Here is a 13545-nt window from a genome sequence, read left to right on the forward strand (position 1 = left end):
CCCTTAGCACATATATGTTGCACGAAGTTGGTTATCTGCTTTAGTGCTCCAAAAGTGATCCGGAAGACATGTGCATACGGAGTTTTGTCCTCTGGTTATAGCTGCAAACTTCCTAAGATACTTCCTTTGGCATGGACATACATACTCTCAATCTCTGTTTTGTCCGTGCTGTACTTGTGATCTTTATCAATTCAGTCACTTCACCACTTCCCAATTATCAGTTCAGAGTTCCAGAAAGCACTGACTCTCCAGATAGCACCTATCACTGGATACCACACAGATGCTTTTCTCTACTTATCTTTTTACTCCTCCACATGACATGTTTATTGTGAGAAAACTTACATGCTGCTATCATAATATACAAGTGAAAGCTTAGGTTTGTCGAGAAACATAGTTTTTTTTTTTTTTTGAGGCAAGAAAAAGTAGGAATGTTTTATCTTCAACTAGGAAACTTTCCCCAAGGATGAAAATTAACAAAACTATTTATTTGAATGGAATGGAACTGTAATTTTGTATCCTCTACTCAGCACATTTTAATTGATACATAAGTTATTAAATGCACATTTATCTATTCGTCAAGTTCTGTAGTTAGCCTTTTTCTGTAAACTGAGCTCTCTCTATGGAAAAGCTTTGTATTCATAGCTTGACTCTAGCTGGATATATGACAGACTGTATGAAGCAAACTTCTGTACCACTGGAAATCACCCTTCCTTCAAACGATGGAGCATCATCTGTGGTTCTCCTGTCCAGCTTGGCTCTGCAGCTGCTTCTCACTGCTCCTGCTGCCATACTCGCCACCTGCTTTGTTCTGGTACCATTTCCTATCGTATATTTTATAAAACACTTCCAGATGAAATACTGGGTGAAACCAGGAAGAGAAATGTTTTGATGTAATTTTTTAAAACTCTGCTCCCTATATGAGAACCACCACACTCACCCAGCGTGTCCTTTGATATCCCCATCGCTCCCCAGTTGCGGGTCTCATCCACATTGAGTCCAAGCTTCAGATAGTCATCAACTGCAGAGAATATGAACATCCACAAGAGGCCACAATTTGCTTTATCAAGTCTCATGATTGCAGGAAGGGTTTTTTTGAAGCAAACACAAAAATCCTTGAAAGCAAATCACTAAGCAATGTTCAGCAATAGAGAAGACAGTAAGTAAATACATGGCCTAAGAAAAATGTCTTATTTACCCTCTGACAAAGTACAATCCTTCTTAGTATTTCCCCTGAGAGTGATAAATTCAGCTTGTGTCTTTGTTAAAAAGGAGTCGCTTAACTTCAACTAGGAGACTTTCCAAAAGATTGAACAATGTCAGAGAAATGTTAACTATCCCATTAGTAGAACTGTAATTTTGTATCCTCCACACACACATTGTAAGTGTTAAATCAGTTATCAAATGCAGATTTGTCTTTTCTCCAAGCTCAGTAGTTCGCAACTCTGACAGACTGTATGAAGAAGCAACTGTTGTACTACTTTTTGCCTAGGGCTGGGAAACGTGATCTATTTTGGTAGAAGTTCATTAATGGCAAAAGAATGATGAGTAGTTACTAGAGTAAATCTAATGATAGGTAGAATGAAAACTAAGAAAAAGGTTAAGCCATTTTGAAAAGAATAAAGAAGTAAAGTAAATAAGAATGCATTGCAAATACATTAGATTCTAATCCTTCCTATCTAATATTGCAGCTTTAGGAAATCATTTTATTTCATGAAGAATATGATGATAATTGCATAAAAATCTGTACATATAAAAATTAGTTTCCCATTTTTTCCAGGAAAAAAATTCAAGTATAAATTCTAGAGTAGTCTCATTTTAATTATAATTAAAGTGTTGGTCATCTCATTTATAAGATTTCTAATTTACACATGTAAATCAAAGAAACATTTTTAGACACCCATTACAATTTATAAATGTAAGGTGCCTTTACTGAGAAAACATATTCCTCTATGAGTGGATGTGTCCCTTCTCCCACCAACTAATGACACAGCAATACACACTCATTGAATTTTATTAGTAAGTAACACGCTGCAACAAACAACAATTCTCTTCTCCGTGTCCGTGATTATCTGTACATGTGTGAGTTGGTTAGAATGCATCTGCCTTATCTCTAACACTCAAGAGCAAGATGAGCTAGGCTTGGGCTTTTGCTGAAGGTTGACCATGCCTTTGTGCATCAAGTGATCTGACGTATCCTCAGATGCAAGAATTTTTCAACCCCTTCCTCAAAGGCTATGGCCGCATTTGTGGCATCTTTTGCACTTGTTACAATGTAAGGATAGTCGCCGTTCTCCCTGCATAAGCTTCACTTCTTCTATAAACACCTGCAATTCGCTAATGCCAGTCTTAGAATCCAGAATCACAAAAGGAAAGCTCTCGGGTTCTTCCACATCTGCGTAATAGATGATCTCTTTCTTCCAGTTACTGAAGTTCTGGAAGCTATGTGAATCATTGATACTACAGGTAAATAGACAACTGTCAGAACCTCTGTAAAATGACATCCTCAGTCTTTGGAATCTCTCCTGACCTGCCGTGTCACAAACCTTCATGGTAGCAAAATGTCCATCCCTTTCAAATCTTGTTAAAAATTCCACAACTATTGCGTGGAACAGCTGAGTATCAAACGTATGAGTTGCATGTCTGTTCATAAACGAACTCCTCCCAACCCCACCGTCTCCAAAGAGAATTACTTTTAAAAATGATGAATTTCCTGCCACTGTTCGTCTCAAGAACTTCAAGAACTCTTAAAAAAAAAAAAAAGTAACATAACATTCCTTTTTACCTACTTATTCTTCTGTATGAGACTATGAATATCCGCATTTAGTTGAAATAAAACACAGTCCCAGGGAAAAAGTAATAAGACTGGATGTTTACTGAACACATAGCTATGTGTGGGCTACTATACTACCATTATTCTCTAAGACAACTAAAAAGGGCTCACTCTTCTCCTTTCTCACATCACAGCTGTCTCTGAAGTTGGCACTTTAGCCTAAATGTGACATCAAAGCTCTTGTGATGAACAGTGAATCTATGATAAGCCCCTCTCTGCTTGTAGTAAGTCAACTACAATTGATTAGAGATGGATAAGAGACGAAAGACTGCGTGTTTCTGATACAGCAAGATTTATACTTTAGGGAGAATGTTGATGACAAATGTAATGGAAGTTAGTGTTGAGAGAGCAGGAAACTTTATAGTTGTATTTGGGCCAAAAAGAAGAGCCAGGTTTTTGCTGTGCATGTTGGTTCATGCCTGTAATCCCAGCACTTTGGGAGGCCAGGATGGTTGGATCAAGAAGTCAGGAGTTCTAGACAAACATGAAAAACCTTCTGAAACCCTGTTTCTACTAAAAACACAGAAAATAGTCAGATGTGGTGGTGTGTGATTGTAAACCCAGCTACTCAGGAAGCTGAGGCAGGAGAATCCCTTGTCCCAGGGAAGAGGAGGTTGCAGTGAGCCGAGATCGCACCCCTGTACTCCAGCTTGGGCTACACAGTGAGACTCCATCTCAAACCAACAAACAAGCAAACAAACAAAGCAGGTTTAATCTTTTCACATCGTCCCATAGTCCTTGGAGACTTTCTTTGTTCCTATTAACTCCTTTTTCTCTAACCTTTTCTTCATGCTTTATCTCATTAAGTTACCTTCAGTGACTAATATCCTTCCTTCCACTTAATCGATTTGGCTATTGATAATTGTGTATGCTTCATGCAGTCTTTGTAGTGTGTGTTTTTCAGCTACGTTATGATATTTAAGTTTTTCTCTTAACTTGTTATTCCAGTTAGCAATTTCTCTAACCTTTTTTTGAAGTTCTTAGGTTCCTGACATTGGGTTACAACATTGTTCTTTAGCTCAGAAGAGTTTGTTATTACCCAACTTCTGAAGCCTACTTCTGCCAATTCCTCAAACTCATTCTCTATTCAAATTTGTTTTCTTGCTGGCGAGGACTTGTGGTCTTTTGGAGGAGAAGAGGTATTCTTGTTTTTGGAATTTTCAGCTATTTATGTCCTTTGTGCATTTTTTATACCTTTGATCTTTGATGTTGGTGACCTTTAATTAGGTTTTTGTTTTGTTTTCTGGAAATCCTTTTAGTAGATGTTGATACTATGCCTTTCTCTTATTAGTTTTCTTTCTATCAATCAGGTCCCTCAGTTGCAGGTGTGCTGGACTACGTTGGGGGTCCACTTCTGACAGTTTTTGCCTGAGTACCACTATCAGAGGATGCAGAAAAGCAAAGATTGCTGCCTGTTCTTTCCTCTGAAAGCTTCATCCCACAGAAGCACCTGCCAGGTGCCAGCCAGGGTACTCCTGTATGAGGTGTCTGTCAATCCCTGGGGGGAGGAGTCTCCCAGTCAAGAAGTATGGGATTCATGGACCCACTTGATGAGGCAGTCTGTTGGAGATCTTCAGCTCTCTTCAGAACCACAGGCAGGAAGGGTTACGCCTGCTGAATCTGTGCCTATAGCTGCCCTTTGCCAAAGGTGCTCTGATTCAGGGAGATGGGAGTTCTATCTATAAGCCCCTAACTGGGGCTGCTGCCATTTTTCAGAGATGCCCTGACCAGGCAGGAGGAATCTAGGGAGGCAGTCTGGCTACAGCAGCTTTGATGAGCTGTGGTGACTTCTTAGTGACTTTATTTACACTGTGAAGGGAAAGCCACCTACTCAAGCCTCAGCGTTGGTGGACACCCCTGTCCCCACCAATCTCAAGCATCCCAGGTTAACTTCCGAATACTGGCTGGCAGTGATAATTTCAAGGCAGTGGATTTTAGCTTGCTGGGCTCCTTGGGCATGACGTTCACTGAACTAGACTGCTTGGCTCCCTGGCTTCACTCCCTTTTAAGGGAGTGAACGGTGCTGATTTCTGGCATTTCAGATGCCACTGGGGCATGGAAACAAACAAACACAGAAACAAACAAACAAACAAAACACTCTTCAAGCTAGGTCACTATCTTCCCAAACAAATTTTTAGTTTTTATTAAAATGTACATTTTTATGTCCACTTACAATTTTTAACTTTCTACTCTTTTTATATGCCTTGCATGAAAATTTACATTTAGCACTTTCAATTACATGTTATAGTATAACTTTCAGCCATTTTAACTTCAATTCAAAACGTGTTAAATTTTTGTTTGTTTCTTTGTTTGCATTTCCTGTAAATGGCAGTAACACTAAACCTTTCCCACGGGTACAAGTGAATGATATATTTACAAATTCACCCATTTAACAATTAGCACTTCCGGGAAGCTGGATTTGCTATAAAGATATTTTGAAAAATGTCTGTTTTGTTCTAGATGTCCCCAGACAATAGACAGAAATTTGGAATCCTCTTTATGGAAGAAGACAGTTATGTTGAGAAAGCCGCGTTAGTCCCCAGTGTTTCCTCTAGCTTAGTCCCATTGGTCCATAGAGGAACTGGACAGCAGGCCGGAATTTCTCCAGTTCCAGGAAATATCCAGGAAAAGGTAGATCTTACCAGATGGCTGAATTAAGGTTGTATGTTGGATATTCCAGTTGGAATTGACAGAGGGACTGCCAGAATGGAGATACATGATGAAGAGAGAGCAACAGAATGAGAGAGATAGAGATTGACAGAAAGAGAGAGAGAGAGAGAGAGAGAGAGAGAGAGAGAGAGAGAGAGAGAGAGAGAAAGAGAGAGAAAGAGAAGAGGGAGCCAGTGTTAGGAAGTGAAATACCTAATACTGGTGGTCAGAGGTGGATTCCTGAGACTTGAGGGTTTTAGAGCCCTGACCTGAGCCTTCCAGTTCCCTTCAGGTCTGTTGTCCTTCTCACAACATTCTCTTGATGGGTTAAATGAGAGAAAAAAAGATGGGGCAGGTGGCCAGAGACTCTCAGGATCCAGGAGTTACCTTAGGATAAACTGCCATTACCCACAGCTTCCTGGGATGCAAGGGAGCTTGTGCTCCCAACACCGGTTCCAGTTTTCAGCATCAAATGTAAGCATTACGAAAAGAGGAGAGAAACCTGAAGGATGGCTTGACAGTCAACAGAGAGGTTTACTTTGAATCAAACTGAGAGGGGTGGCTGACCAGGTGTAGTCAGAGCCACACTCTGTTAGCGGACTAAGAGTTTTTCCCAATAAAGTCTCAAAGAGTTTATCAGAGGTTTGGACTGCCTCTTTTTCTCTTTTGTTGTGGTTATCTGACAAAGAGAGTTGTGTTTCTGTGTCTGGAGTTGCAGGCATATCCTCCATGTCTGCTTCTAGATTCCCTATCTTAGTGCTCCTGAAGGCAAAGGAATGTACTTCTTATTGGTATTCAGAAGAGAAGCGATTCCCTTGAAATTCGTGAGGCTGAAAAGAGAGCTGGAAGTTAAAGTGGCACTGTTTGTTCAGGATGAAGGTGCACCTGCTCTATCACTTTCTAGTCAGGTAGGTGCACAGCTACTAATTTTATTTTGTTTTTTGGAGCAGTTATATACCTAGAAGTAAATTCTGTTGTCTGCAAATGCAAATCAGAGAACCTGTATGACTCTATCTGATGTATTTGCCATACACAAATGTAGGCTTACATGCATTATAACCCCTGTGATTTTTAAAAATTATTTTATGGTAATTAATAATGATTACTTGGCACTCTCAAAAACAAGATTAAATTATTTTGTGTATTAAATATTCACATTTTTTAAAGGAATTCTCTAAGCTTTATATTTTTAAAATTTACTTTTCTAATGTTAAAATGAATGGTATTTTATTAAAAATAAAACTGTAACATAGAATTAAAATTACTGATATTATAAATAACAAAATGGCTTAAATTATTCTCCTGAAGTTGTGGAAGTGTTGTTGTTGTTTTAATTATATCAGCGTATAAAATCTACAATAACATCTAACACAGCTCTTTATTTTCTCTCTCAAAAAGGAATTGTATTTAATATTTTTCTTTGTGAGATGTTTGCTCTTTATGAGAACAGAATTCTTTTTATACAACTAGAAGCTGTTTCATAATCTTGATTCTATTACACCAGTGAATGCTTATTTTTCACAGAAATATAACAACTTGAGCAAGAGTGATCAGTTACTAAGAGGAGTATTGAATCTCCAGAGAAGAAAACATTCAGGGCATAGGGATTAGATTTACAGAAATATAGTTTGTTGTTTGTAATGTATGCCAGTTCAGGTAAGATATTTTCATACTTTTATATCAATGATGTTTTTATTTTTAAAAACTAAATGAGGAGCACATTTTTATCAAGTTATAAAATGAAAACTGTCCTAAAGTACAATCAATATTCCATATACATCTACATCTACACATATTAAAATGCATTGCAAATGTGTGCAAGTTTAATGTATTTCATGTATTCTCAGGTTTTTTATGCACTTGTTTCATTTTTCTGGTAATCTTTAAGAATAGATATTGTGTCTGATTGATATTATCTTTCTCCCTCTCTCTCTGCCTCTCTTTTTTTTTTTTTTAGATGGAGTGGCCAGGCTGGAGTACAGGGGCAGTATTTCGACTGAATTCAAACTCTGCCTCCTGTGTTCAAGCGATTCCTCAGCCATGGTCTCCGAAGAAGCTGGGACTGTGTATATATTCATTCTTTTGTAGAGACTGGGTTTCACCATGTTGGTCAAGATGGTCTCGATCTTCTGACCTTGTGACCTGCACACTTTGGGCTCTCAAAGTGCTATGATTACAGACTTGAGTCACTCTGCCCAGCTGATGTTATCTCTTAATGTTGCTTTTTGAAACGTACTCGCTTCCAGGTCATATCTCACACTATCTAAAAGAGAATTTCTAGAACTTGGAAACGGAATCTATATACTTAAGGAATCCCAATTATTTGTTTTTCTTGCCAGGTTTCAAAAGGACTTTCATGAGGAACTTAGCGTGTATGTATGTTTTGTTTCACTTAAATAAAGGAAAAGATAGCGATAATGTAAATAAATAGTTCACTTAAATTTTTTGGTGATGTTAGCATAAATGAAGAAATGCAATTTTCAGTAAATCTCTCTTAGGGTAGCCTGATTTTTCTTACATCAACCTATTGCACAGTAGTACTAAAGACATGGATATATTGTCAGAAACACACAACAAAAATATCTGTAGTGTTTTCAGTGTTATTGATGTTGATTTTATGAGTAAAAATGAGGGCAAATTTATTACAGATGCTGTTATCCAATTAGAATATCTGCAATTCAGGTGTGAGTACAACATTTCAAAATTGCTGATTTATGGATATAGTTAAAATTTAATTACTAGTTAATATCTCAATGATGTTGATAAATATTAGGTCACATTTGTATGAATGATCGACTGAGAAAATTAGCAGATCATTTTAAGTAACTTGTTAAATCACAAATATTTTACTATCAAAACTAAGTTCTATGGTCTGACATTCCTGTAATGAAAATGTTATTTGTATTATTAATATTTACCTTCAAGTGGAAATAAATTGTACCCTTTACTCTTCCCCCTCTGACCATCTCTGTGCTTTGCTTTTCTCAGCCTTGTCTCACTACATCTGAGATGCTGGGATACTTTTAATAGAGGAGGAGCATATGTTATACAAACATAAATATGATATTTATTTTACATTTAAAAGGATCAAACATAGAACTCACAAAAATTGTGTTTTACAAGCTGTAACTTGAGATTTCAGCTACTTATATACAACACATGATTGGTTTATAATATAACCTGTTTAATTTTAATTAACAAGGTTCCGTATACATTTTTATATCTTAAGGCATTAGGCAGTGTGTTTTAGGGTTTAGGAGTTTTTGAATTTGAGAAAACTGAGTCAATACCCTTGTATACTGTAATAGTACACATTGTGTACTATTCCCTGTAAGTTCCCAAAAGTACCCAAGGATGAAACATACTAATTTTTCTGTGAAGAGAAATGAATATTCCCTTTAAGGTAAAGGGTATATGAATGTAGACTTAAATAGCTTCTCTCAATTAAGTATGTATTACATCTGAAACTGAGTTACCTACCAAGCTTATTATAAAAAGTCTTACTTAATTTAGCTTTTGGAATTTTAGATAAATTATTTTGAATCTGCCCTAATTATGATTTTGAAAACACAGTACTGAATAAACAGCCCAGGTGAGATACAAAGCATCATAATAGACAGTAAAAATACAAAGAGTTCTGCCGTCAACTGTAGGGACTATGTGACTTAGATTTGGAGAGTAAATAGCATCTTGCAGTAGAAAACGGTTGCTTTGTTAAGTTAAAAAAAAAAAAAAGTAGCCAGTAGTTACAGATTTATTATTGGCATAACTTGGCATTTTAGCAATTATGTGAGATATTCAGTGTGACTTGATAAACCATTAGAGAACCACAAATTAGTAACATCTCACTGGCTATAGCATGGAAAATTTCACAATGGAGTATTCAAAATTGCCTGTAGAAAAAGATGTGCATGCTCTATGTTAGAGAAACTGGCAATGTGGAACATATGTGTTGAGAGAATTACAAGCTCTTTATAAGATACAATAGGCAGGTATTGGTACTTGGATATTTGAGGCAGTTAAGAGATGTTAACACTGTGTCCCGAGTGTGATTTGATAAGTTGAGGGAATAGTAATGCAATTTACTGATAGAAAAAAGAGAATCTATTTGAGCGGATTGCATTTTAGAAGCATATGGGACACCAAATAAAAAATTGTAATGGGGAGTTGGATACACATGTCCAAAATTTGGACTCATCTAAAAGGATCCATGTGTTACTATAGATGTAATAATGAAAAAAAGTCATAGAAAGGAATGTCCTAGAAAGGAAAAATTTTTTTAAAGTGTTAACAAGGTAGATAATATTAAGTTACCCAAAAACAATCCATAGCCTCTAAATAGTTGGTTTAATTGGTATGTAAGAAGAAGAGTTTTGTGTGTGTATGTGTGTGGTTTTTTTGTTTTGTTTTGTTTGTTTTTTTGAGAGAGTCTTGCTGTGTCGACCAGGCTGGAGGGCAGGAGTGCAATCTCAGCTCCCTGGAATCTCCACCTCCTGGGTTCAAGTAATTCTGTGCATCAGCCTCCTGAGTAGCTGGGATTACCAGGGCCCATCACCATGCCTGGCCAGACTGGATTTGAGAAAAATGATAATTTTTTCAAAAAACTGTGGTTATGGTAAAAACAGATCTTTAGCCTTCTTCTAGAATTCTTACTTGTGTCATCTGCAGTAAAATAAGCCTAACAATTGCACCACAATTAGTTGCCCAAAGATGCCAGGAGACACAAAGTTTTATTGTAGGATTTTAGAGACAAATCATACTATGTATCTGGAAACTCTATACATACATGCTCTCTCTCTCTCTCTCTCTCTCTCTCTCTCACACACACACACACACACACACACCCCACACACACAATTTTCACTCAATAGACATTATAATAAACTCACTCAAAACCTGATGATAAAATGAAAGTTATTATAAATCTGTAGAACAAAATGATTAAAGGCAAGTGACAAACTTAAATTTTAAACAACTGAAAATATGAGGTTTTAACAATTAAAATTTTCGAATTGTTCTTTGGTCCACCATCATAAATTTCAAGCCGGTCAATTAATGTTGTACAATTGACATTAAGAGTTCTTATCAATGAGATTTAATTCATGCCATTATAAAAATAGTTTGCAGTCATACATTGTTTAATATGTAACTGCACGTATTTCCTCTAAAGTAAGGCTAAATCACATCTTAGCCTCATCTCATCCAAGAAAGTGATTAAAGTTATACATGTTGGGTTAATGTGAAAAATAGTGGCTGTGGATTAATGTGGGTTTTATGTATGAACTTCTTATTCTCCTTATTAAGACAAGCATAAAATGTTCTATGTAATTAACATTTAGTCTATTCAATAGGCAACATTAAACAGATATATATATATGAACATCTGCTCTGTACCAAGGACTGTTCGAGACAGCAGATAACAATATAGGCAAAGATAATACTAATCCAAATTGCACATAAAAACATTTGATACTATTGATAATGTGGCAAATGACATGATTTTCACTTTATTAAAATTTTTTTCTTCATTTTCTGTGTATTTTCTTTAAATTATACTTTAAGTTCTAGGATACACATGTAAAATATACAGGTTTTTTACATATATATACGTATATCGTGTTGCTGTGCTGCACCCATCAACTCGTCATTTACATTAGGTTTATCTCCTAATGCTATCCCTCTCCACTCCTCAATCCCGGTGTGTGATGTTCCCCTTCCTGTGTCCAAGTGTTCTCATTGTTCAATCCCTACCTATAAGTGAGAACAGTTGGGGTTTGGTTTTTTGTCCTTGAGATAGTTTGCAGAGAATGATGGTTTCCAGCTGCAAACTTGTCCCTACAAATGACATGAACTCATCCTTTTTTATGGCTGCATAGTATTCCATGGTGTATATGTGCAACATTTTTTAAAATCCAGTCTATCACTGGTGGACATTGGGGTTGGTTCCAAGTCTTTGCTATTGTGAATAGTGCCAAAATAAACATATGTGTGCATGTGTCTTTACAGCAACATGATTTATAATCCTTTGGGTATATAGCCAGCAATGGGATGGCTAGGTCAAATGGTATCTCTAGTTCTAGATCCTGGAGGAATCACCACACTGTCTTCCACCACAGTTGAACTAATTTACACTCCCACCAACAGTGTAAAAGTGTTCCTATTTCTCCATCTCCTCTCCAACACCTGTTGTTTCCTAACTTTTTAATGATCGCCATTCGAACTGGTGTGAGATGGTATTTCATTGTTGTTTTGATTTGCATTTCTCTGATGGCCAGTGGTGATGAATATTTTTTCACGTGTCTGTGGGCTGCATAAATATCTTTTTTTAAGATATCTGCTCATATTGTTCATCCAATTTTTAATGTTTTTTTCTTGTAAATTTGTTTGAATTCTTTGTAGGTTCTAGATATTAGCCCTTTGTCAGATGAGTAGACTGCAAAAATTTCTCCCCATTCTGTAGCTTGCCTGTTTACTTGGATGATAGATTCTCTTGCTGCACAGAAGCTCTTTGTTTCATTAGATCTCATTTGTCAATTTTGGTTTTTGTTGACATTACTTTTGGTGTTTTCGACATGTAGTCCTTGCCTATGCCTATGTCATGAGTGGTATTGACTAGGTTTCTTCTAGGGCTTTTATGGATTTATGTCTAACATTTAAGTCTTTAATCAATCTTGAATTAATATTGTATAAAATGTAAGGAAGGGATTCAGTTTCAGCTTTCTACATATGGCTAGCCCCTTTACCCAACACCATTTATTAAATAGGGAATCCTTGCCCCATTTCTTGTTTTTATCAGGTTTGTAAAGATCAGATGGTTGTAGATGTGTGGTATTATTTCTGAGGGCTCTGTTCTGTTCCATTGGTCTATATCTCTGTTTTGGTACTAGCATCATGCTATTTTGGTTACTGTAGCCTTGCAGTATAGTTTGAAGTGAGGTAACATGATTCCATCTTTGTTCTTTTGATTTAGGATTCTCTTGGCAATGTGGACACTTTTTTGGGTTCCACATGAAGTTTAAAGTGGTTTCTTCCAATTCTGTGGAGAAAATCATTTGTAGCTTGATGGGGATGGCATCGAGCTATTTATGACAATCCCACAGGCAATTTCATACTGAATGGGTAAAATCTGGGAGCATTGCCTTTGAAAACTGGCACAAGACAGGGATGCCCTCTCTCACCACTCCTATTCAACATAGCTTTGGAAGTTCTGGCAAGGGCAATCAGGCAGGAGAAAGAAATAAAGGGTATTTAATTAGAAAAAGAGGAAGTCAAATTGTCCCTGTTTGCAGATGATATGATTGTGTATTTAGAAAACCCCATCGTTTCAGCCCAGAATCTCCTTAAGCTGATAAGCAACTTCAGCAAAGTCCCAGGATACAAAATCAATGTGCAAAATCACAATCTTTCCTATACACCAGTAACAGACAAACAGAGAGGCAAATCATGAGTGAACTCCCATTCACAATTGCTTCAAAGAGAATAAAATACCTAGGAATCCAACTTCCAAGGGATGTGAAGGACCTCTTTGAGGAGAACTACAAACTACAGCTCAAGGAAATAAAAGAGGACACAAACAAATGGAAGAACATTCCCTGCTCATGGATAGGGAGAATCAACGTCGTGAAAATTGCCATACTGCCCAATTTAATTTATAGATTCATTTTATTACAATTTTTAAGAGAGTAAGATGATGAATTATGTACTCTAATTGTTACAACAAGCCTACCCATGTTATTCTTTACCTGAAATCATTAGATTATAAAAATTACTTTTTTCAAACAAAATTCATATTATAAATGCTTCTATAGCAAAAACAAAAATCCTGGCTTCTTAATTGGAGTATAATATGATTATATTCAGTAAGAGGCATGGTAAAGGGAGAAAAATTATTTTATTTATCTGTCATTGTAATGAAAAAAGACAGAAGTCATTTTTGCAATTTTTTTTTTTTTTTTTGAGAGGGAGTCTTGCTCTGTTTCCCAGACTGGAGTGCAGTGGCACAATCTCGACTCACCGCAAGCTCCGCCTCCCAAGTTCATGCCATTCTACTGCCTCAGCCTCCCGAG

General features: G+C 36.7%; 1 pseudogene; it reads right to left on the reverse strand.

Annotated features, from left to right (window-relative positions):
- Positions 1-410: 410 nt before the first annotated feature.
- LOC117085585 lies at positions 411-8445 on the reverse strand (annotated as a pseudogene).
- Positions 8446-13545: the final 5100 nt, after the last annotated feature.

This window comes from Trachypithecus francoisi, unplaced genomic scaffold (assembly GCF_009764315.1).
Source record: "Trachypithecus francoisi isolate TF-2019V2 unplaced genomic scaffold, Tfra_2.0 Contig00562, whole genome shotgun sequence".
In the NCBI taxonomy this organism is placed as follows: Eukaryota; Metazoa; Chordata; class Mammalia; order Primates; family Cercopithecidae; genus Trachypithecus; species Trachypithecus francoisi.